Consider the following 26,889-nt stretch of genomic DNA (forward strand, 5'->3'; position numbering starts at 1 on the left):
AAATCTATATTCTGTAGATATAGCTATTTGGGGCTTTGGCTATGAGGTCTGGATCATAGACTGTTGCCTAAACTTCCTTTTTTTGCATAGCCCATTTCTAGGAATATATCCTAGCAGAAGAATCCTCAATAGAGAAAAGAGCTTTCAAGCAACAAAGATATTTATTATGACATAATTATGACAGAAAAAGAAAAACCTACATAGGTAACCATGCGGGGAAGACTAAGTTAGCTTAGCTGCACATAAAAAAGCTGGATATGAAACTGTAAGTGCAATATGATTCCCACTATTAAAAAGGATATTTGCATAGAAAACACGGGAAGAAAATATTACAAATAATAGTTACCTTGCTCTTTATACTGTTATGCACTTCATATGTACTATTTTACGTACACTGGTACAATCAGACAGAAAACATATGGAAAGGCTAGTGAGATACTGCTTAGAGAAAAGAACTGAACATAAAGTTGCGTGGAAAAAATGAGTGCAATGATTAAAAAATCAAAAATTTCTACATCAAGAGCATCAAATTTAAATACCAACAGGAGCCAAACAGGCAGCATAAAGAAATAAAAGAAACTGCACTGGGACAACTTTCAAATTGGCAAGCACCTGCTTCTTCTGAGGGGGGCTGCCTCTTCTCAGCTCCTGACATTTGGGAATGAATTTCAATTTTTCAAGAAAAATTCTAAATACGGATTTAATGTGAAATCTCTTCATTTTTGCATGTTAAAATTGAATTTAAATCATAAATATATTGCACAGGCCAAATAAAACGTGCCAGATATTTTTTTGGCCCCAAAGCTGCCCATTTGCATCTTCTGCTCTATATCTGAATACACAGAAGCACGCAAACAATCAATAGATGTTAGAGACAATCCAACCAAAATGGACCTGAAAACACGACATGTTAGAAAACAAAAAAATCTGTGTCCTGTGGATTTAGCTATTTGGGGCTTTGCTTCCATATAGTCTAAATTTTCTTTAATATGCATGGATGCTTTTATCATGAAAACATTAAAGCATTATTTTTCACTAAAGTACAGAGTTTATCGTTTTTGAAGACTTCTCAGGATCTGGAGATTCTTTTTTTTATTTCTCTCTACATTTTATAGCCATTAAATTAAGCTTTTAATTGTTCTTGTAAGGATGTTACAGATAGCACCGCCAGTCATATATACAAGACTTAAAGACACCAGCATGAAAAATGACAACTATGTAAAGTGGACAGTAAGAGACGATGTCATTTCCACGTGGCTGCCTAGTCACTCTCTCTCTCTCCCCACCCCCTTGCCTTCGTCCTACTCTAACCCAATCAGAGGAAGGACTCATGTCCCTTGAGCCTACTTTATTACAAAAGTGCAGCCCAGGAGGGGAGGAAATGGGAGGAAAGTAACTACACTTAAGAGAACTTATGATAATGCAGGGAGAGTTGACGACTTAGAAAAAGTGAAAGATTTTTACATCCTGCCCTGAATTCTTTTACTAATTCTACTTGGAAAGTTGAGCTGTTTCTCCAGACATTTAAAAAAAGGTAATGAAAAACCATCTGCAATTGTATTCAGGACAGAGCTGCAGATGTTGGAGAAAAAGAATAAAGGAAGTGAGATTTGCTCTTTTACAAATTCAAGTGCGATTAAGGGCCTTTTAATTTCCTTTATATGTTCCTTATAAGATCAAAGGGATAGTTCAAGTTTCACTTTCTGCTCAGAGGTGGCATGCCCTGTGCATGGCAGGAGTCATATTTTCATTCATTCTTTTGCCTCTCCTTGAGAATGTACCCTGTTTTCAGGCCTGCTCTAAGAGCCCCGGGGAAGCTTCCTGCTTGGCATAACAAGAAAGTGTTTGGGGAGGTGGGTTTTCAGGGACTGCAGTGGGCAGGGGGTAGTGAGACAAAGTGGCTGGGGAAGGGTTTGTATACTTCTGAACTTCTGCCAGGACTGCTTCATATTCTCTGGATTTTCCTCTGAAAGGTTACTGTGGTTTGTCACAGTGATGCGCTGGTAAACCTTTAACAACTAGTTCTCCGAGGAAAAGAGCCCTGATCTATAGCATTTGCTCATTTTGTGGTGTAAATGCTCCCACCATAGCTGATTTCACTAAATGCAGAGCCAGGAAGAGAGACGCACAACGGGCTCCTCCAGCTCACCACAAGTCTGTCTTCTGCATCATCATCAAGACAGAGAGGACGCTCAGCCTGTAAGAAGGGCCTGTTATGAAGAAACCCAGCTCTAGCCTCTGCTTTAACTACCTTTGTTTAGACACAGTCTTACTCTGGTCTTTTTTAGCTGATCACATTGTTGAACAATTTTATGTTTCTGTTATTTCTCTCTCCCTATAGTTTAGCTTTTCCATTTTACTGATTCTATTTCTTTGCCATCGTCTATTTCAGAAGGGAAACACTGAATCTGGAATTGCCCCTTCTCTGAAAAAGGTAGAGAGCTCATGTCATGGTCGACAATAAGAGGTCCTCTTGTACTCATTTTGGCAGAGCAGGTACTAAGATTGGAACGATGCAGAGATTAGCATGGCCCCTGCCCAGGGATGACATACAAAATCATGACGTATTCCGTATTTTTTTCTAGGAACCATCTATCTATATGATGGCGCCGAATGATTCAGACAGATGCTTAGGCTGAGGATGTCTTGTTTCTCCGCTTTGAGTTAACTTTGTCAGCGCTGCCACCCTCATAAGTCTCCTCAGAAATTACTGAGATGACATGGGTGGAATACGTATAGTGCTGGAAATCAGTCTGACTTCACCTCTAGCTTCCTGTGTGACCTGCTGCATATCACTTAAGCCTGTTGGGAATTTTATTTTTCCTACATTGATCCTCAAGCAATAAAAGGTTGCTCATTTCTGACTCATGGGGAAAATATAATGAATTGAAAATTCTCTCAGTTGGATCTGTCCCCTCCTCCCCAACCAAGGCTCTATAGTAAAATAACCTACAGGCCTTTGGGGATGGGAAGGTATCACCTTGTGTTGATTTGGACTCCATCAGGAAATGCAAATCCCAAGCTCATTGGCATCTGCTTAACCTTTTATAGGAAGGGCACAGGAGGAAATCCATCTTACCTGTGCTGCCTATTAGCACTTTGGTAACCTTGCATTTCATGCCCTTTATATACGCATGCCTGGACCTTTACTGTCTTCTGTATGAACGGAACCACCTCCGTCATCATCCTTGTCACCTTTGTGTTAAAGCCCATCATTTATTCCCAACCCCTGAGTGTCTACAAAATGAAATAAAAAAATTAAAGAGAAAAAAAGAGGAAAAGAAGTCCTCTCAATCCATCTAAAACAGTTGTAAGGGTCAAAATGACAATACATTGGCTTAATTTTTACTGCAAAATTAAAACATTAGGAAATATGGTTAGCAAAGGAGACAAAAAATATAAGCTAAATGAAATGAATAAAAATCACCCATAATTCTAACAACCAGATATAACCACTGTAAATAACTGGCATATATCTTTCTAGACCTAAACATGTGTTTTGTGTTTACAAAATGAGTTTCTACTGTTCATTCTGTTTGGTAACCCTCTCCTTTCTATGTCACTAAGTAGATTTTTATTGATTCACTTTTAATGATTACAGTGTATTTCATTCTATTGATATAGCTTATTTAACCAATCCCCTATAGTTGGTACTTAAGTTGTTTCTTTTTTGTTTTTATTTATTAAAATTTTTGTGTTATTTTTAATTTTTTAATTGAAGTATAGTTGCTGTACAATATTATATAAGTTACAGGTGTATGATATAGTGGTTCACAATATTTAAAGGTTATATTCCATTTATAGCTATTATAAAATATTGGCTATATTCCCCATTTTGTATATGTCCTTGTAGCTTACTTATTTTATACCTAATAGTTTGTACTTCCGAATTCCCTCCCCCATACTGCCCCTCCCCATTTCCTTCCCCACTAGTAATCATTAGTTTGTTCTCTATATCTGTGAGTCTGCTTCTTTTTTGTTATAGTCACTAGGTTGTTGTATTTTTTAGATTCCACATACAAATGATATCATACAGTATTTGTCTTTCTCTGTCTGACTTATTTCACTTAGCATAATGCCCTCCAAGTCCATCCAGGTTGCTGCATATAGCAAAATTTTGTTCTTGGATTGGAAGAATCAATACTGTTAAAATGACCATACTACCCAAGGCAATCTACAGATTCAGTGCAATCCCTATCAAAATACCGATGACTTTTTTCACAGAATTAGAACAAATAATTGTAAAATTTGTATGGAAACACAAAAGATACCGAACAGCCAAAACAATCTTGAGAAAGAAGAACACAGCTAGAGGAATCATGCTCCTTGACTTAAGTTTATACTACAAAGCTACAGTCATCAAAACAGTATGGTACTGGCACAAAAACAGACTTGTAGATCAATGAAACAGAATAGACAGCCCAGAAATAAACCCATGCACTTATGGTCAATTAATCTACAACAAAGGGGCAACAATATAGAGAAAAGACAGTCTCTTCAACAAGTGGTGCTGGGAAAACTGGACAGCTACATGTAAAAGAATGAAATTAGAACATTCTCTAATACCATATACAAAAGTAATCTCAAAATGGATTAAAGACATAAATGTAAGACCAGATACTATAAAACTCCTAGAGGAAAACATAGGCACAACCCTGTTTGACATAAATTACAGCAATAACTTTTTTAATCTGTCTCCTAAAGCAAAGGGGATGAAAGCAAAAATAAATGGGACCTAATTAAACTTAAAGGGTTTTGCACAGCAGAGGAAACCATCAACAGAATGAAAATACAACCTACTGAATGGTAGAACATATTTGCAAATGATATGACCAATAAGGGATTAATACCCAACAAATATAAACAGCTCCTACAATTCAACATCAAAACAACAACAACAACAACCTGATTGAAAAATGGGCAAAAAGAACTGAATAGACATTTCCCCAAAGAGGAAATGCAGATGGCCAACAGGTACATGAAAAGATGCTCAGCATCACTAATCAACAGGGAAATGCAAATCAAACCACAATGAGATATCACCTCACACATATCAGAATGGCTATCATGAAAAAGTACACAAATAACAAATGTTGGCAAGGATGTGGTGGGAATGTAAATTGGTGCAGCCACTGTTGACAGGGGAAGTGTAGTGGGCTGCATCTGGAGTTTAATTGAAGTGGCAAAAATACTATTACAGAAAGTGTAAACAGTGAAATAATTTGTACTTAAAATTATACCCGAGGGGAGAAGAAGAAAAGGAGACACGACCTTAACTCAGAAATGGATTTCCTTAAAAGGTGGAAGCATGCTAAAATGGGAACCTGGAAAGGTGAGGTATCGGGATCTGCTGTCAGGGATCTTGGAAATTTGAGCTTTGGGACTAAGTTTAGCTTCTTCCTGAGAGATAAATGATATCAGCTCTGCTGTTCGGATTGGGAATGTGCAACTAATAAGTCAGTTCCTGCTGCAATTCTACTATGTTTCTGACAACCCCCATCTCGGTAGCTTAGAATAACATATTTATTTCTCACTCATGGTCTGCAGGTCAGCGGCAGCTGCTCCTCTTCAGACTGAATACAGGTTTCAGGATGCAGGTCTGTCGTGCATACCTTCTTCCAGGATGCACGCTGAAGGACCACAGGCTCCTAGAGCTGGATCTAACTTGCGAAGCCCCTGAAGTTGGTGCTCGGAAATATCACGTGGACTTCTCTGTCCACATCCCATTGGCCAAAGCAAGTCACATGGCCAAACCCATGTCTGAATTATGGGTAAGTAGACTCTGCAACAGGGAAGGGGAGCATAGAGAGGAATACAATCAATTACAGCAATTCTTGAAGGTATTGTACATTAATGAAGGTGTTGCATGAACTAGCTTCCCCTGGAAGTGCTCCCAAGAAGAAAAAAGTGGACAATAAGAGGGAGGGAAAACCACAAAATGAACAGCTTGCTGTATAATTCCCTGGAGGAAGTCCCTCAACAAGCTCCTGACCACCTCTAAGTATAGGACAAGGAAAGTAGGTTGAAAGTGTGGCCCTAGGGCAGGGTGGATCCTGGTTTTGAGGGGTTGCAACTTATACATATAACTTGGGGGACTTCCTTTAAGAAAAAAATACAAAATTACAAATATAAAATTATATTTTAAAGTTTTTATTTAAAACGAGAAAATAAAGCACAAATCACGCATTTTGAAAAAATTGATAATTACCAAAAATATCCCCAAATTCAGAAAAATGATTTTTAATTGACTGATTACCTGACATACCACTATAATAGGTTTTCCTAGATTTTTTGGCTGCAAATATTTCGATAGTCTCTGACCACAATTTTGTAATATCACTTCTGTGGAAAGAATACATAGATTTAGTCACTCCTCTAGCATGAAAGCTTCTGACTCTATTCCAAACCTGTTTTTCCTCTACAGCTCTCACACTTCTGGCCTCAGGGACCCTGAGCCATGTTCATAGAATAATACCACCACTGGCCCTGGACCTTCATGCTGAATGAGTTAACACACTGGTTAGGAAGAGCATTCCTGGGAGCAACCCAAATATCTATCAACTGATGAATGAATGAACAAAATGGAGTATTATTCAGGCATGAAAAGGAATAACATACTGATTCATGCTACAACATGGATGAGCCTTGAAAACACTGTACTAAGCAAAAAATGCCAGGCACAAAAGGCACACATATTGTGTGATTCCATTTATATGAAATGTGCCGAATAAGCAAATTCAGAGACAGAAAGTCGATTAGGAGGGGATTTAGAGATTAGGAGTCAGCTGGTGGGGGGCAGGGAGAGAACAGGTAGTGAACTGATGTGGCTTCTTTCGGGAAGTGATGAAAATGTTCTAGAATTAGTTGTGATGGCTGCACCACCTTAGGAATATACTAAAATCACTGAATTGTATGCTTTAAAAGGGTCAAGTTTATGATATATAAGTTATAGCTCAATTTAAAACATTTAAGAAGAGAATTCCTGAGAGCTACTCGTATATTCAAACCACCAGAAATAACTGTACCCAGAGCACCTGCAAACTATACATCACACTGAACCCAAACTCAATGTGTGTCTTTAACACTCCTTTAGCCAGACCCGAAAATACCCCAAAATATCACATGGCTGCCATGTGATATGAAGGGATGGTGATGGAGGGAAGTCAGCATAGAAAGAGACTCTGGTTTTACTCTTGCAAATTTTACAAAACCATGTGACCAGGTGAACACATCATCAGGGCGTAAAACTATCCTTTCCCACCCAGTCACCACCCTACTTCCCTAACCCCACCCCTGTGTAGGTCACACACATTTAAGTTTTAGAAAACAGTCAAGGGGTCCTGGATCTTTTTATACAGCTTCCTGAAGGCAAACAAAGCAATGCTTTCTTTTTTTTTTGCGGTACGCGGGCCTCTCATTGTTGTGGCCTCTCCCGTTGCGGAGCACAGGCTCTGGACGCGCAGGCTCAGCAGCCATGGCTCGCGGGCCCAGCCGCTCCGCGGCATGTGGGATCCTCCGCGGCATGTGGGATCCTCCGCGGCATGTGGGATCCTCCCCGACCGGGGCACGAACCTGTGTCCCCTGCATCGGCAGGCGGACTCTCAACCACTGCGCCACCAGGGAAGCCCCAGCAATGCTTTCTTAACTAAATTATTAAATCCTATTTACACTGTATTAATACCTGAATAAACCGACATTCTTCCCCTTTAAAAAAAAATGGAGAGTTTTAAAAGGTTTCTTTTGTTGTTCAGGACCTTGCAATTTTCCCCCTTCTCCATGAAATAAGAGAGTAGCCCCTGATTAGAATCTCTCTCAACAGGGTCTGACCCTGCTCAGAGGATCAACGCCCAAATTTCATCTCACCACCAAGGTCTAATGAGACTTCCAGGGCCCTCCAAATCCTCTCTGCTCTTCTGACTCAGCCCTCAGGCTGACCCTCACCCACGTGGAATCCCCTCTCCCCAGATGTAGCCCTAAGCATGGCCTGCACCTGGCTGGCTCCCGCTCAAGCCTCTCCCCTACTCAGCTGGATTGGACTCAGGTGTCCATAAATTCTCCAGCTGAGTGGACCCGAACTGCTTCTCAGCCTAGAGGAGGAGCCCTGCCAGATGCAGGGGCTTGACATCCACTCACGTGGGGATTCTGTAATTTCAAACTCCAACGGGCAAATACGTGGAGATATTTTTCTGAGTTTCTGACTTTGAGCGGCCTATTTCCTAAAGGACAAAAAAAATTCTTTGGATGCAAACTTCTAACTTCCCACTCAGATATTAACAGGAAATCAGTTTTAAGAAAAATAAATTGTCCCTGCTTCCTAACCAGAAGTTCATGTCCTCTTCTTGTCTCACTTTTGGCAAAGGTGGGTGAATAAGCACTAATCTCAATGGCCATCGATGGGTTGGCTTCTGAGATACCTGGCTAGTTTAGCCCAAACTGAGCCTTTAATTCCAAAATGGTGTCCTAAGTACAAGTTGAAGTTTCCTCTGAGTGCCTAGAAATAATTTTGCTTAAAAACTAGATTAAGAATTTAAAGGATAAATGTTGAGGCGGTTGGATTGAAAAGGAAATCTATAGACTAGACTCATCTGAGACTGCTGAGAAGGGCAGGCACAGACTACTGGGGGTGGAGGGTACACCTGGAGGCTACACAGACTTGCAGCAGAAAGGGCTCCAGGGCAACAGACAAGGCACAGATACCATAGCAAGAGCAGGCAGGAAGCAATGATGGGGTGTCTGCCCCCAGGCTCTATCAGGTCAGAGACAGGGCAGCAGCCAATGATGACCTCAGGAGGGAGTGGTGAGTACCAACATCTAACAGACCAACCACTAAGGTGCCCTGACCTTAAGGTGGCACACCCTGTCCTTCCTCCTCCTGAAAGCAGGCCAGGAGGCAAGCTACAAGGGCAACGCTTGCCTCTTTCCCAGGCAGACCATGCAAACAGATGCAGCAGAGAATCTAACGGGAATCTCAATCACAAAGCTAAATTCACCATCAAAGAACATGAAGTATTCAAGAAAATCAACCTCCATGAGTGAGACAATGAACTAAAGCAATGGAAGAACTTATATATGATGAAACAAGGTTAATGGAATAAACAAAACTTATTAATAATCAGCACTTAAAAACTAGAACCCTATGTCCTCATTCTCAGGCCACCAATATTTTCCCTCTTCAAACTGCAATCCATTCCAAAATAGGGCACTCCCTATATAGTAGGAGCATTTTTTAAAAATAAATTTATTTTTTTATTTTTGGCTGTGTTGCGTCTTTGCTGCTGCACGCGGGCTTTTCTCTAGTTGCGGCGAGTGGGGGTTACTGTTCATTGCGGTGCACGGGCTTCTCATTGTGGTGGCTTCTCTTGGCGTGGAGCACCGGCTCTAGGCCCATGGGCTTCAGTAGATGTGGCACACGGGCTCAGTAGTTGTGGTGCATGGGTTCAGTTGCTCCGCAGCATGTGGGATCTTCCCGGATCAGGGCTCGAACCCGTGTCCCCTGCATTGGCAGGCAGATTCTTAACCACTGCACCACCAGAGAAGTCTCAGTAGGAGCATTTTTAAAATATTTCTTTATTTTCCCAAATAAAAGCTATTTGGGGGAACTAATTGCATTTGAGTGAGGAAAGGTCCACATATACGGATACCTGCTTCATTTCCTCTGCCCATTATTTTAAAGCAAAGCCAGGTATCTGGTCATTTCATCCATAAACCCCTTCTGAAGGAAGAGGTTTTCATGTGGACTTGGAGAATGGATAGCCCATAGATAGGCAGAGAGGAAGGAGTGTGGAATGAAATGAAAGTACAAGGAAAGGTTTGGACAGGAGATGAAAATTGTATGTACAGAGGCAGGAGGAAATGATTTTGGATGGATGGAAGGTTGGACACATCGGGGGGAAATAATTATGAAAAGTTTCAAATGCCAGCCTGAGGGTGTGGGTTTCTACAGAGAAGTTTTAATTAGATAATCATACAAGGTTTTAGGGGTGGTATGGGTCAAGCAGTGTTTTAATGAGAATCCTCTGGGGTGAGCGTGGGCCCAGTGGACCCAAGGAAAACAAAATGAATAGAGGGTGGAGGAGCATAGAGGGCCCCATATTATAATTCAGCCCAACAAGGGCCCAGACCACCTGGTGATGGTAGAAATGGAGAGGAGGGATGAGCTAGGATGCATTTTAAAGATTGAAAGTGCAGAATTCAGTGCCTGGCTCACCATAGTGGTTAAGGAAAGAACTAGAGATGGCTACGAGTTTCCAAGTCTGGGCAGATTGGAGACTGGAAGTGTCATTTACAAAGTTAAAGAAAATGGGAAGAAGAATCTCTTTGGGAGATTATGAGTTTTATTTTGGATTTAATAATGGGATGCCCAATTATAAATATCTGGTAGTCTGTCGGAGATGCAGGATTGGAACCTGGTGAAAGTGATACAGAAGGTTTCCATTTATTCATCTAAAATTGATAGCTGATATTAGTTTTATGTACGGAGAATGGAAAGAGAAAGAGGGAGAGAGGATGGGAAGGGAGAGGAAGGAAAAGGGAGGGGAGGAAAGAACAGGGGAAGGTAGGGGAGAGGAAAAGTGAGGGAAGGAGAGAAAAGGAGAGGAAAAGGAACAAGTCAGGAGGAGGAATCATGGCTAAGGCTGGAAAAAAAAGTAAAAGTACCAGGATAGTAAAACAATCTCATAAGTCAAAGAAGAGCGCCTTTCTAAAAAGAAAAATTTTGGTCATCAGTGAGACTCTGGTGGCTGGAAAGTCCACTGAATAGGCATGATGTCATTCAGTGTACATTCACAGCACACACAGGCCACATTCAATCTGCTGACCTCGAGGGCAGAGCACAAGGAGCATTTGTCCCCCCAGCCTTTGCCTCTGAAGAGAAGGAGAATTCTGTACTGGGAGGGTTTTAATTTTGAATCAGGCTAGTTGTTAGCTGTGTTGTGAAAAAGCTAGTTTTCAGAAAGTGAAATATTCATTCCTGCTTATGGTCACTGTAGTATGTAGATGGTGGGTAACAGGCTTGGGAGAAAAATGGGCCCCTATTTTTGTGTCAGGGATGAAGCCTGGACTCACCAGTGGAGAAGAACCAACCTAGCTTAGGAGGAATGAGTTGTATTGTGACTTGTACTGTGACTCAAACAGGGCTTACTTATGTAACTTAGGTGCCTCCTTCAGTGACTTCTGGAAAAATAAAGCTAAGACATAACCTTGTAAGACAAACTGAAGTCCTGTAAATCATATCCGTCATGGGAAATTTTGTCATGGCCTGGATTAGGTGGCATTACAAATATAAACAGAAGGGAGATAGCTCTAAGAAAAGAGAGGAATTGGGATTTGTCTGTGTATTACTAGAATCATATGCAAGAGAGGTGATTGGGTTCTAGAAAACTTGTTGGTGCCAATATAGGGAGGAATGGAACTATACAGAGGAGATTGTTAATTCATCAGGTTATTTTGTTCATTTAAATATTCTTTTAGAAATGTTCCATTTCAGACTATGCTTATTAGAGATATCTTAGATTTTATTCACCAACAATTCATGTTTTCCTTAATTTTTAAAACCTTTAATGATAGAAAATTTCAAACTTAGAAGTACAAAGAATAGTATGATGAACTCACATGTACCTATTATCCAGTTTCACCAATTTATCGGCAGTTTCTAAAAACCTATTCTCCTTTTTTTTTATCACGCCATCTTTTTTTTTTTTTTTTTCTCCTGGAGTATTTTAAAGCAAATCTCAAACCTCATATTTACTCACCTGGAAATACTTCGATATGCATCTAACTTTTACTATAAAGAAGTTTAAAAAATGGCAACCATGCCATTTTGATAATAATACAACTTAAAATAATTCCTTTATAAAACTGAATACTAAGTCCATCTTCAAATTTCCCTGATTATCTCAGATATATTTTACAGTAAGTTTGTGTAAATCAGGATCCAAACAAGGTCCATACATTGGATTTAGTTATTCTATCTTTTAAATATCTTTTATTCTCTAAAAATCAATCCCTCTATTTTCTATGCCATTATTTTTTGGAGAAACTAGCTCATTTGGCTTATAGAATATCTCATTCAAGATTTGATTTATTGCATCTTAGTGGTTTTGTTTAAAATGTTCTTTTCTTGTCTTGTTTTCTGTAAACTGATAGCTAACCTACTGGCTTGATAAGATTCAGGTGATTTTTTTAGGCAAGAATACTTCCTAGGGGGTGGTGTGTTTTTCTTATTGTAGGACATCATTATACAGTCCAGTTGTTTTACCTTTAATGATACCAAGATTGATCAGTGGCTTCAAGTGATAGCAGTCTAATATTTCCATTATGAAGTTCTTCATTGAGTTTAACCTAATTGTTTTAGCAAACATTGATAATTGTTGCCTAGATCCATTATTTTATTAGGGGTTGCAAAATGATGATTTTATAATTCCATCATTCCTTCTGCATTCACTGGTTGAATTATTCTATAAAGAACTTTTCCACATCAACAATTTGGTTACTGTGAAAGACAGTCCATACAGGAAAGGCAGAAAAAAATCCTTGATATTTCCCTTTTTAATACATTTTTTAGTAATGATTTGGTGCTCTAGCAACCTCCAAAGATGACCAATGACATATTTTTAAAATCACTATAACCTCATGAATTTTTAGTTATCTGATGTGTTCTAATTATTTTTCATGTTCAAACTGCCCCTTCTTTGGCCAGTGAGAGCCTCTTAAGGATGGCTTTTGCATCCTTTTGATGTGAGTCTCTTTGTTTTGAAACACTTCCTGTTTCTTCTTTGACATAAAACTATGTCCCGGACTCACCTTTTAATTCCTGCCCTAGACTTGGAATCAGGCATTTTCCCAAAGAGTTCTGGTTCCTCTTAGTGGGCATGGTATTTAGAGACCATAATCTGAATGCTTGTTGGGCTTATTACTACTAAATTCATTGCTTCTAGGCCTTTTTAAGAGACAAAGCAATGAAATATGTTCTTTTTAATTGATTTTAAGAGACAAAAAATGAATTCATACTGATATTTCCTATTCAAATACAAGATTATGGGATTTTTACTTAACTTCTTTGATATTATACTCATGTCAGTAATCTTACTGTTATTAGTAAAACTGATATTTTAGTATCTTTTTTTTTGCGGTACGCGGGCCTCTCACCGCTGCGGCCTCTCCCGCTGCAGAGCACAGGCTCCAGACGCGCAGGCCCAGCGGCCATGGCTCATGGGCCCAGCCGCTCTGCGGCATGTGGGATCTTCCCAGACCGGGGCACGAACCCGTGTCCCCTGCATCGGCAGGCGGACTCCCAACCACTGCACCACCAGGGAAGCCCAGTATCTCTTATTTTTGAATCAACGGCCAAGGTGCACCAGATCTTTAAGAAGATGTGAACAGTGAAAACAGAAACAATAAAAGGAATTAAAAATATATCAATGCAAAAAAAAAACCCCTATAATTAATATCCTCAGAGACATCAGAGATAATATTGCCCCCATGGAATTATTACAAAGAAATCTTAACCTGCATTAAACGTGTTGTAAACTAAAGCTAATTAGTAATGATATTAATATCATAGAAACCAAACTGTTCAGCAAGGGAGAAGTGAGATGCAAACACAAAACAAGTAAGTTAAGAAAAAACCCTGTAATCTTAAATTTAAATTGTAAATATCAGTAAGAACTCAGCTTTTCTCATTTTCAAATGTATATATTTTCTCATTGTTTACTCTGAAAAGTCCACAAAACAATGACAATTCAGTAGCAAAGAATGATGCCTCATGCCCAGATGGTGGTCTCTAAATACCATTTCCCAATAAAAAGGAACTAGGAATCCTTGGAAAAATACCACAAGGATGCAATAGCCAAATCTAGGTTATGAAAACTCTATAGAAACATTTGATCAAAGTTCTCCTACAAATAAATGTCATGAAAAAAAAAGAGGGAGGAAATAATGTGTGTTGTGTGTGGATCTTGTTTGAATCCTATGGTGTAAGAAATATATGGTCTTTGTCCACGGTTATATATTAAAAAATTACTAATTTTATTACATATGATAGTAGTAGTATTATGTGGAAAAAAAGAGACCTTACTGCTAACAATGCATTCTCAAGATTTTACAGTTGAAATGATGTATTTGGAATTTGCTCTAATACACCATCGGAAAAAAAAGTGGAGGAGACATAAGTGAAAGAAATTTGGCAAAATACTGATAAATATTGAAGCTGGATTGTGAGGATTCGACATACTTTCCTTTCTATTTTTGGTATGTTTGAAAATGACCATAATAAAAAAAGATTTTTAAAAAAAGACTTTAGGGCTTCCCTGGTGGCGCAGTGGTTGGGAGTCCGCCTGCCGATGCGGGGGACACGGGTTCGTGCCCCGGTCTGGGAGGATCCCACATGTCGCGGAGCGGCTGCCCCGTGAGCCATGGCCATTGAGCCTGCGCGTCCGGAGCCTGCGCTCCGCAGCGGGAGAGGCCACAACAGTGAGAGGCCCGCATACCGCAAAAAAAAAAAAAAAAAAAAAGACTTTATATAGAAACACTGAAGAAGACCCAAATAAATGGAGAGATATTAGGATGCTTAAAAAGTAATAAACTAATTAAGTTAATTAAAGGAGCACAGGAAGCAAGAGAGAATCCAGCCCAAATCCCATGCCTCGGGGTCCAGCAAGCAGCAGGATGTGCCTGAAATTCCCCCAAAGCTTCAGTTTACGGCCTGGACTTGACCCTTGGGCCTCCCTGGCCTAGGGCAGCAGTTCCCCTTCCCAGCCTGCTGGTGGGAGGCCCTTTATATAGTGGGCTGCACGTGCAGCCTCATAATTTGCAGAGCCCTTTTGGACACAGTGAATAGTTGGTTACATTCTCCACATTTTTATGCAGATGACATTGCACAGGGTGGAGACTAGGGACTGAGGCAGCTGATTAGGAAATCATGGAGGGCAGCTCTGGAAAACAATCTCCCTAAGGGACATCACAGGAAACCTGCATACACTCACATCCCTTTTGGTTTGTTCCTCTGCCATGGTTGCCAGCTTCAGTCCTGCTGCAGTGTCCCTTTCTCCAGCTTCCATCTTCCCCACCAGCTGTGGTTTCCCCTCACTCCCTCTGCTCCCACCCAAGGTACAGGAGGACTTCATTCCATTAAGAGAACTCCTGGTGTTTCCTGGCGGCTGGTGATGATTCATTTTTATTCCCTTGAATCTTCTCTGTGGCCAGAGCATTGTTTTCCATATCCTTCCCCCCCACCCCAGGAAAGAACAAAAGGCAATATTTGGTCTTCTGGCTGGAGACTATGCTAGATCATCACATCCCATACATGGCTTGGGCTGTGGGTCCCTCCAGCTCTTAGATTTCACAAAGCATTTTGAGATAAACTAACAAGAGGATACATTCACTTTCCGGTTGAAGTGATGTATTTATATGATTCATCTGTTCCCTAAGATTTCCAGTTACAGTCATGAAATCTGGCCTCTACCCCTAAAGCAAACCCTTGTGTTTATATAAGAAGTAACCCACACATTTTCAGAGCTGGAATCGTGCTTCCATCCCATGAGGTTGTAAACTCAGCAAGATAACATTTTCTCTGTTGCAAATCAACCATGCTTGAAAAGTTGGTACAGTTGAAATAAGTTATAAGTAAGACAGGTTTGAATAAGTTCCAATTCAAGAATTTCATTTTCTCGCTTCTACGCCAAACTGTGGCCAGATCAATGGGACTTTCAATTGTCTTTTATTTCACGTTGTGATCCCCAAAGGAACCATACCCATTTTAGAAAGGTGAAGGATACAAAACTGACTCAAGCCATCCAGAATTAGATTTGCAGCAGAAGGTAAATAAGGTTCTTGGAATCAAAGAATATTAGGGGTAGGGGCTTCCCTAGTGGCGCAGTGGTTGGGGGTCCGCCTGCCAATGCACGGGATGTGGGTTCGTGTCCCGGTCTGGGAGGGTCCCGCATGCCGCGGAGCGGCTGGGGCCCGTGAGCCGTGGCCGCTGGGCCTGCGCATCCGGAGCCTGTGCTCCGCGGCGGGAGGGGCCACAACGGTGAGAGACCCGCGTACCGCAAAAAAAAAAAAAAAAAAAAAATGTTAAGGGTAGACAGATGTTAGCCAGCATCTACCCTCTCCTTTTACAGGTGAGAAAACTAAAGTCCAAAAAGAGTCATATTTTGCCTAAGGTCACAGAAGTAGTAAGTGAAAACGGGTTCAAAACCAGGTTTACTACAAAAGACCCCAAACCCACTCTCTCCCTCATGCCAACTTCTGAAGGGTCCTCCTTACTGGGTTCCACGTTCTCACTAGTCTCTTCTCCTCCCTTCTACAGCACCCCTCCGCTCATGTCTTTCCTGGCTCAGAACTGTTATTCTTGGCCGTCCCCAATGACTTGCAGTTGTATCACGTTGCACTCCTGTGCCCTTCCCAGACCACATGTAAAAGTAGCTCTTCCCCAAGCAAGCTCTGTGCTTGCCTGTATCTTTTCCAATGCAGTTTTCTCTGACCAGAAGATTCTTCCTCTCTATCTTTACCAGGCAAAATCCTCCTCCCTTTCAGAGGACCAGTTCAGATGCTACTTCTTCCACAACTCCTTCATTAACTCTCCTAAATGAAACCTATTTCTCCCCTCTTTGTCTCCCTGCACTGTATACTGTGGACCTCGAGATTTTCGTAGATATCACATTGCATCTGATTTAATTCTGTAGTTAGTTATGAACATTCGGCTTCCTCCCACTAGTTTATGAGTTCCTGTAAGTCAAGGACCAGATCTCACTTACAGCCCCAGCAGAGTTATTTGCTCAGAGTAAACATCAAAACATTTTTATTAAAATGAATATAACAAAACAGAAACAAAATCACAGATAAAGAGAACAAGCTAGTGGTTACCAGTGGGGAAAGGAATGGAGAAAGGGGCAAGATAGGGGTAGGGGATTAAGAGGTACAAACTACCATGCATAGCACAGGAAATATAGCCAATACTTTATAACAACTTTAAATGGAGTATAATCTATAAAAATATTGAATCACTATGTTGTACACCTGAAACTAATATTGTAAATTAACTCATTCAATACACATTTTAAATTTTTAAAAAATTAAATTGGATTGAAATACATTATTTTTAGAAACCCAACAGCATTCAGACATGCAATTCTAAAGAGCGGAATTTAAGTATTTTATATACTTCTATTCCTGATGCTCTTAGGTACGCTGAAGGGCATTTTTATCTCCTATAATGTGTCTTGGATAAAAATAGGATTATTTTTCCTTTGCTATTTACTTAGATCATGCTCAGCAAAAAAGTTCAACTAAACATATATTTGTTGAACATGTAACAATTGCCAATCGTCCCTGTCTGCTATTAAAGAAAGTTACAATAGACTAATAGCTTAAGGAATTACCTTTGATTCGGAATCAGAAGACCTTGGGTCTACTTCAGACTATACCAAATTTCTATCGATGTGACCTTGGACAAATCAGTCAATCTCTATTCATCTTTCCCATCGGTAAAAAGGGCTGCTTATAAAAGGTGGGTTCTTTCGTGGACATGGATGCCACCCATCTAGCAACAAGGTTGTAGACCAATTTTGCAAACATAGAGTATGAGTTAGAGCACTGGTTCTGAAACTGTAGTCCCCAGACCATAGCATCTAGTGGGAATTTGATAGAAATTCACGTTCTCGGGCCCCACCCTAAATGGACTGAGTCAGAAACACTGGTTCCTTGGTCTGGGGAACGTTGGGCTCTGATGCTTCCTCTCCTCCAAGTGGAAGGTGGTGCTGGTCCTATAGGAGGCTGCGTTGGGGTAGTTCCTCTCTATCCTACCAGCTCATAGTTCAGGCAGTCTAGAATGATCTTGTGCATCATGTTTAAACAAGTCTGCTTACCAAAGGCACCATGGGAAAATAACATTTATCCTAACTTTCTTCACAGAGGTAAAGCTCTGTCTGAGGCTCAGAGGACATGATTGTGAAAATACCTTGAAAATTGAGAGGGACCATACAAATATAAATATTGTTAAAGCTGCCAAGTCTCTGGGGGAGTTGTATGAAGGACGAAAACAGAATAAATGGAAGAGACATGGATGACAGATTATATAAACTACTCAGCTTCTGAAGAAATCATCATTTTGATTGTATACATAGCTTTCCTCCCTTGATTTTTATCCTGCTCGTCTGTTTATACTTGAAATGCAGGCATACCAAATGGATAGAGTGAAGACACAGCAATGTAAAAGAGAGCCCAATACCCCATGACCAGTATCTGGCTACTTCACTTGCTTCTGCAAAGAGATTAAAACCTCTAGCGCCCTCTTGAGGGTTCAACTGGAAGGAGCATGGCATTTGATTGTGGAGCAAATACTGTTTCCCCCCTTTTTCCACAACTGCCTGTCACTTGAGTAAAGAATCTGAATTGTTTGCACGTAGTTCTGTTCCATCACCTAGCACAGACAAGAATCCCTCTTCAGTTTTGCCTAAGTGAGACAGATTGGGTCTTTTCCAAATGCAGAATTGCTTTGCCCTCTTAAATTTTCCCCCTCCCTCCTCTAACAAACCTCCTGTGGGAACTACTTTCCAGAGGGAGCTGTATAATAGGGAAGCTAATGACCTTGAATCATAAAGCCAGAGTTTTAGTTAGGCCTCTGCTATTTACTATATGGCTGTGGGTACATTCCATCTCTTGACCTCATTTTCCTCAGGGTAGTTGAGTGGACTGTCTGGTATTTGTTAACTACAAAACATTTACAACAGAAGGTATTGCACGGCTGTTAGCAAAGGATAGTAGCCAAGGAAAGTTATCTTGGTCAAGATCTGTTGTTTTCTAAAGAAGACAGTTTGTAGACAGAGAAGGAAGCCATGTTTATCTGCAGAAATTAAATGACAAGGGAACAAATCAAGACACCCATTTCCTTGCATGTCTATTCAAAACACGGTAGAATTAGTTATTAGTGGTTATTGGAGTCTCATATCTGCTTTTGCATTCAGTCTGTTGTGAGATACTGTTTTGGCTGAAGTACGTGAAGAAAATCCAGCCTCACACAGAGAAGGAGCTGAAAATGAGAGAAGTATTTCAGCAGCTTTTCAGATATGCTGGTGGCTGTTGATTTTTGTACTACACCAAACTGCCAAAATGATCGTTTCTTAAAGAGTAGCAACAAGATGGAATCTGAAACCATATCAATGACCTTTTTTGTACTCTGTTACACTAAAATCCACTGAGCAATCTTGTGGTTTGAATAAATCTTTTACTCACGCATAGGGTAATGGTGGTTCACTGAGTTACGCAGAACTTCAAAATTTTCACACGTTTCACTACGCAATACCAAAATTCATTAACATCACCACCAAATTCATCAGAAAAGTTTTCAAATATAGAGAATTTGTGAAGTTAACTGTGGTAGATACAAGTTTTCCAGATTTCTAATTTTCACTTGAATGCTCAAATTTTATCTTTGGCACAAATACTGATCATTGATTTCCTTAAAGGGTAAGTTCACCTTATTTTTGTGAAAGGATCTGCCAGATACTGAAGTCTGAAAAACCGTAATTTGTTTGCCAGATTTTTTTTTTGAAGTAAAAATGGTGTTCCGAAGAAAAGGGACTCTCGTTCAGGTTATGCAAGTGCTTTCCTTCAAGGTGACCTTCCTACTTTGACATTCAGTAGAACTGCTTAATGGGTATTCCCGTTTTGTCACACTGAATAATAAAAGGACATGAATCCAAGGGTCAAAATTTAATAAAATTAAGAATTTTACTGTTTGATCAAGGACATTCTTAGGTGAAACTGGTAATTAAAAAAAAAATTATTGCAAATGTGTGATGGTGAAGAATACATTGACTACTAATAGTTTGGTGCCACTATCTTGATACTTGCTAGGATGCCAGCAGTTTTAACGAACATCGTTTTTGCACCGTTGGTTCTGACATCAACCCAGGGGAAAAGGCAAATAATGCCTTGGTTTTTATCTGAAAACAGTTTACTTTATGGGCTGCCTGAAAGAGTCTCAGTGACACTCAGGAAACTGGGAACCACACTTTGAGAATCAGTGAGGTAGACAACCTTCCTGCCTCAAAGATTACACTGTAATTTCCTCTAAAACTTCTCTTGAGAGAGTTAGCCTGAAGTAGATATAGAGAGAAAGCTAGAGAAGAACCAGAGGCCTAATAGTATTGATACTTCAGTAGACCAAGAGGCTTCTGAGGAAAACTTATCCTCTTCTGCCCCCTCGAGGTACACCGTCAATAATGCAACAGATTACACAAAGGAGGAGTATGGTTTCCTTGTTGATGTGTCAGTGGCATTATTTTACAGCCACACTCCCTACATTCACATTCAAGATCTAAGTGTGTTTGAAAGGGGATGTAAAAGAAAAAAAAAAAAAATCCCTTTTAAAATCATATCAAAAAATACTTAGGAATAAACCTGACCAAGGAGGTGAAAGACTTACATGCTGAGAACTATAAAACATTAATAAAGGAAATTGAAGATGATTCAAAGAAATGGAAAGATATCCCATGCTCTTGGATTGGAAGAATTAACATTGTTAAAGTGGCCAAACTACTCAAAGCAATCTACAGATTTAATGTGATTCCCGTCAAATTACCCAAGACATTTTTCACAGAACTAGAACAAATAATCCCAAAATTTATATGGAACCATAAAAGACCCAGAATAGCCAAAGCCATCCTGAGGAAAAAGAACAAAGCAGGAGGCATAACCCTCCCAGACTTTAGACAATATTACAAAGTTACAGTAATCAAAATAGCATGGTATTGGCACAAAAACAGACATACGCACCAATGGACATGAAAAGATCCTCAACATTGCTAATTACTAGAGAAATGCAAATCAAAACTACAATGACATACTACCTCACACCAGTCAGAATGGCCATCATTAAAAAGTCTACAAATAGGGCTTCCCTGGTGGCACAGTGGTTGAGAGTCTGCCTGCTGATGCAGAGGACACGGGTTCGTGCCCTGGTCCGGGGGGATCCCACATGCCGCGGAGTGGCTAGGCCCGTAAGCCATGGCCGCTGAGCCTGCGCGTCCGGAGCCTGTGCTCCGCAATGGGAGAGGCCACAACAGTGAGAGGCCCGTGTACTGCAAAAAAAATTTTTAAAAAGTCTACAAATGACAAATGTTGGAGAGAGTGTGGAGAAAAGGGAATCCTCTTGCACTGTTGGTGGGAATGTAAATTGGTGCAGCCACTATGGAAAACAGTATGGAGGTTCCTCAAAAAACTAAAAATAGAGTTGCCATATGATCCAGCAATCCAACTCCTGGGCATACACCCAGACGAAACTATAATTCGAAGAGATACATGCACCCCTATGTTCATAGCAGCACTATTCACAATAGCCAAGACATGGAAACAACCTAAATGTCCATCGACAGATGAATGGATAAAGAAGATGTGGTACATATATACAATGGAATATTACTCTGCCATAAAAAGAATGAAATAATGCCATTTGCAGCAACATGGATGGACCTAGAGATTATCATACTGAGTGAAGTAAGTCAGAATGAGAAAGACAAATACCATATGATGTCACATATGTGGACTCTAAAATATGACACAAATGAACTTATCTACAAAACAGAGACAGACTCACAGACATAGAGAACAGACTTGTGGTTGCCAAGGGGGAGGCGGGAGGGGAGGGAATGACTGGGAGTTTGGGGTTAGTAAATGCAAACTATTATATATAGGATGGACAGACAACACAGTCCTACTGTATAGCACAGGGAACTACATTCAATATTCTGTGATAAACCACAATGGAAAAGAATATGAAAAAGAATGTATGTATGTATAACTGAATCACTTTGTTGTACAGTAGAAATTAACACAACATTGTAAATCAATATACTTCAATAATTTTTTTAAAAACCTTATCAAAAAAAGATCTAAATGTATTTAATCTTTTAGTGACTAAAACCCAGGAGAATAAATTGTTATAAATTGTTATCGTGATAAAGGCTGAGGATAGGCTCTCCGGTGAAAATAACTGGCACCCACTTAATTCTCAGGGGTCCTCCTGCCACCCCTTTTCTCCCAGTGGCCCCAAGGCTTGGCTCCCTGTGTCAATGAAAACCTTTGCTACCCACCATTGAAGAACAAATTATTATCCTAGAGTTATTCTCTCTTCTATCCCCAAAGCAAGCTTAAAAAAAAAAAAAGAGTTCTAAGGGTCTTCCTGTATAATAAGAATCGGGAGGTGGGCCAGGGATTACAAAGGCTGTCCTCTGTGCCTCATTCTGTTTCCATTAGGCTCTCATAGAGGCGGACAAAATCCACACACAGAGGTTCTAACACGGCCGTCTTCACACTTCGGGATGGAGTGGCAGATATGGATACGTGAGAGAAACCCCGAAGGCCAGGGTTACCAGAGGCGTCCATGTATCACAAGAGCTGGTGCGCAAGTGGAGCCCTGAGCGGAACTGACGGACGGGGGAGGGGACAGGACCCGGGGCTGGCGGCCCGGGCCACAGAGAGAAAAGCAGAGCCCGAGGTTTTTACTCCCCTCCCCCTCCCCTCTCCCTTCCCCTCTTGCCCAGCTCCCCCCGTGGCGAGGTGAGAGCTACTGCCAACCAAGCCTCCTGGGCAGAGGCGAGCTCCAGCCTACGCAGCTTCGAGAAAGCGAAGATAGAAAAGGGAAGAACAGCCCGGGGATTGGGTGCGGGGCGATTCGCTAGGTGGTCTCCAGGAGGCCGGTTCTGCGAGGTTATCCATTGGCAAGGAACGTAGAAGGACGTGGAAACCCAGAACTCTCTGTGAGGCTGAGTTGAGGGAGGAGGGATTAAATAACGAGCTAGAAGAGAGAGACACCCGGAGTCTTTTGTCGCGAGCCTTGAATTCAGCTCTGCCGGATTTTACGCCAACGTCTAAGGCAGAGGGTGGGATCAGGGGCCACCCCAGCTCCTCACTGCGCTCTTCCGTGCGGTCTCCAGGTGGTCCTGACGTATTCTTCTACTGCCTCTCCTGGCTCCAGCCCGCCTGGAAATGCTCTAGCAAACAACCTGCCCCTCCCTCAACCAGTCGTCTTCTCGCCGGCCTCCACTGCTCCGCAGCCTCTCAAGAGTGCCCCCTGGTGGCGCTCCCCGCTCTCACCCATCAGATCCCGTCTGAGAGGCTCCCGACCGCCTAAGGCTGCGCCACCCCTACGTTCCCCAGGCGCCCTGCACTTACTGGAGTTTTACGCGCGTCACTCACTCTACCTTGCATACCCTTGTTGGTCTGTCTATGCCAAACTGTAAGCACTGTGTGGGCGAGGACTCTGTCTACATCCCTGTTGTATTCCGGGTTCCCAGCAGTGTCTGCAGCTAGCAGGCAAACGGTGAAACCTAGGCTCCAGCTTTGACCGTGAACTCTTAGATCACCTGAGGATACATTCTTCTGAGGAATTCTTCTCCTGCTTCAAGACGTAGCTCAACATTTCGGCCTCCTTGAAGTCTTCCTTCCCTGACGTACCATCCCTACTAATACTTGGCCCTTCCTCCGTGGCTGTAGCCCCATTGTTGGTGCTGATAGTAGCATATATCCAACTGGCTTGGAAGAGATTTAGATCACTGTGTATCTTCCCCACTGGAGTTCAAGCTCCTTGAAGGCAAATGCCACTCCCAGACCTACTCCTTCATCATCTACCTCGCATAGAAGTCACTGTAAAATATGCATTAATTCCATGTTTCCCAGGAAAGAAAACCAAGTTTTTCTCTCAGAAACAAGAACACTGGTGTGACGTTAGGCAGGTTGAACTTGAGCGATATCATATAAAGCACCACTTCGGGTTGTAATTTTCAAAAAGGATTTGACCCACGAAAGATGTTTAAAGTGGATTTTGCTAAATTAATCTATTTATTCACTGACTTTCATCATAATGTCAAAGATGCATTCAGATGGAAAACACTGTTACCTCAAGCTGAAGAGGAGGCTTGGTGTAGCAGAAAACTCACAGATTTTACAATCAGACAAACTTGCGTTTGAATCCCACCTCTGCTCCTTATTCCTTGAACAAATCACTTAACCTAATAATTGTCGTCAGGCTGGCAGAGAGATCAGGCGTAGGTGGAATTATTATTATTTTTTGTAAGCAGTGAACAGACAAAAAATGTTCTGTAAGTAATAAAACACAAAATTGCAGTATACCCAAAACTTAGGGATATATTCAAGTAGCATTTATAACTAGTATACGTGGAGTACTCTTTCAATTACAAAGATGAAAAGTGAATTCAAATAGGTTAAGCAAAAGGGAGAACTATTAAATCACAAGTCAGGGGCATCCAGGTGTGTGTCCAGTTTCGGGCACATCTGACCAGAGGTTCAAGTGACCTCCTCGGAGCTCTGACTGGCTCTCCACACCTTGGGCAGGCTTTCTCCATAGCATGGGTGAAAATACCGTCAGGAACCCAGCTGCTCATCTTATGAGCTGAGCAAATCCAGAAGGAAACAGAAATGAGTCTCTGTGGCCTGGGATGAGGGACCAGGTCAGAACCCCATGGAATGCGGAAGGGCCATTTCCCAAAGCAAAGCTGGGTGGTTTTACCAGAGGAAGAGAGCAAATGCTGTCTGGGCAAAGGCGAGAGACGCACACTACAAGCAGAGTCTGAATTAACGGGGTTTCAGTTGTTCCCAACCACTTTATAAATATTGCCTCACTTAATCCTTCCACAGCACAATGACATATGTGGTGTTATTCCCATCTTACAGTCATATAAGGGGAATTGATAAGAGTAGTTTCACCATCACTCATGTTAACTACATATATATATTTTAAAAATTTTATTGGGGTATAATTGATTTACAATGTTGTGTTAGTTTCAGGTGTACAAATACACCTGAAAGTGAATCTGTTATACAAATACATATATCTACTTATTTTGGGATTCTTTTCCTACATAGGCCATTACAGAGTATTGAGTAGAGTTCCCTGTGCTATACAGTAGGTCCTTATTAGTTATCTATTTTATATATAGTAGTGTGTATGGGTTAATCCCAATCTTCCAATCTATCCCATAGTAACTTTATATTAACTTATACTATCATAGCATCTGCTTTGCTCAAAAACACTGGTGTGACGTTAGGCAGGTTGAACTTGAGTGGTATCATATAAAGCACCACTTCGGGTTGTAATTTTCAAAAAGGATTTGACCCACGAAAGATGTTTAAAGTGGATTTTGCTAAATTAATCTATTTGACATTGTGATGAAAGTCAGTGAATAAAGCATGCCCAGAATGTTCTACCTTCTTATCTCCCAAGATCTTGGAGCTCACCAACCCCTTGATGCCTTTCCTAACAAATACACCATTCATTTGAATTATGGTTATAATGACAAACACGTATTGAAGTTACTATGTGCAAGTGCTGTGCTAAACACTTTACATAGATTATCTCCTTTCATCCTCCCCACTCTCCTATGAGGAAGTCACTATTATCTCCTGGATTCAGATGAAGACAGAGAAGCACAGAAAAGTGAAGTCAATTGCCCAAGGGGGTGGGGTCAGGATTCTAGCCAGGGCTTCCCATGCAAGAGCTCGCCCTCTCGACCACTACCACGCCTGCATGTGACCCCAGGCACATTATACCATTTAGAACGCATTGCACGTACTTCTTTACACACTAGTCTCCAGCATCTAGCAGAGTCACTAAGCAAGGCAGCTGTGATGGTAGTATAAGGTAAGACAGACTTAATGTAAGTGATGGTGAACTACGTTATCACTTCCCCTTTTATGACTGCAAAATGGCAATAATAAAGCCAGGTACCACATTGTGCTGTGGAAGGATTAAACAAGGCAATATTTGTAACGTAGTTGGGATAGGGCCTGACACACAGCAAGTTATTGTTATTGTTAGTGGCAGTATCATCATCATCACCAAGCTAATCAGTTATGCTGAAGCCTGGGGATGGGAGACCTGGATAAGAAGGGCTGTCTGTGTAGAACAAGTCTCTCTTGGATCTACGACAAGAGAGACACCCAAACATCTGGTTTTCCTTTTCTGTTTCCCAAGAGAAGGTTCACCACAGCCTGGGTGCTCCAGGAGATGCTGGACGGGTGTTCCAGAAGTGCCAAACCCAAAGGTTGGGGAATCAGGTCTTGCCTGAGGAAACAGGTGAGCAATATTGTTTTCTCCTATACCTGGTCAGTGCAGTAAGCCATAGGTGAGATTTGAGGGGAAACGTCTACCAGCACAGCCCCTCGCACCTCTGTCTCCCTCACACTGTTTGAAATTCCATCCATTAGTGGCTTATGTGAGTTAGTGAGGAGGACTTCTAGAGAAGCAGGAGTTAGTTACATCTTGGAGTGGCATCATTAAGTTAGACAATCTACTTTATACAAGGATCCTTAAGCTTTTTGTGCCCTAGCAACTCTGACAGCTTAGTGAAATTTTCTTAGAATACTATTTTTAAATGCATTTTTAAAAACAGAGATTACAAAGGAAAGCAATGACACTGAAATATAGTTAAAAATAATTTTGTAAGTTTTGATACAATATATGTGCTTCTTTATTAGTTCATAGCTACCATCATTTCAAATTAGTGATAAGGGCTTATGACCTTTCAAGATGTCTGCAACAACTGTAATGTGCTATGAAAATATCTGTGCTTTCTAGGGTAAAGAATCACAGGTCCTGCTATTACTACTGGAGTGTGTTGCCTATGCTCGTAATGGAAGGAAATGCTTGATTTCAGTTTGAGGTTAATGAAAAGAAGTAAATATTTTCTTATTCAAGTTCAAAGAACTCTTAAATTTTTCTCTCCAAAGAGTCCAGATCCCTAGGTTAAAAAAAAAACAAACAAAAAGATGGTTGCTTTAAGGTCTCAAATTAAGAATTTACCTCAAGAGCCTGATGTTAAGAAAATGGGAACTTGGATGGAAAGGGGCAGAGAAAGGGAGAACCCTCAGGCC

The 26,889-nt window shown here is 41.0% G+C and overlaps 1 non-coding gene and 1 pseudogene across 1 annotated transcript; both read left to right on the top strand.

Annotated features, from left to right (window-relative positions):
- Positions 1-26,889, top strand: part of LOC115852087 (TLE family member 5 pseudogene) — a 130,491-nt pseudogene that overhangs the window by 20,941 nt on the left and 82,661 nt on the right.
- On the top strand, positions 2,476-2,579 carry LOC115852493 (U6 spliceosomal RNA). The gene has a single exon (XR_004039172.1). It is a non-coding gene; the product is annotated as a U6 spliceosomal RNA (small nuclear RNA).

This window comes from Globicephala melas, chromosome 2 (genome assembly GCF_963455315.2).
Source record: "Globicephala melas chromosome 2, mGloMel1.2, whole genome shotgun sequence".
Taxonomy (NCBI): domain Eukaryota; kingdom Metazoa; phylum Chordata; class Mammalia; order Artiodactyla; family Delphinidae; genus Globicephala; species Globicephala melas.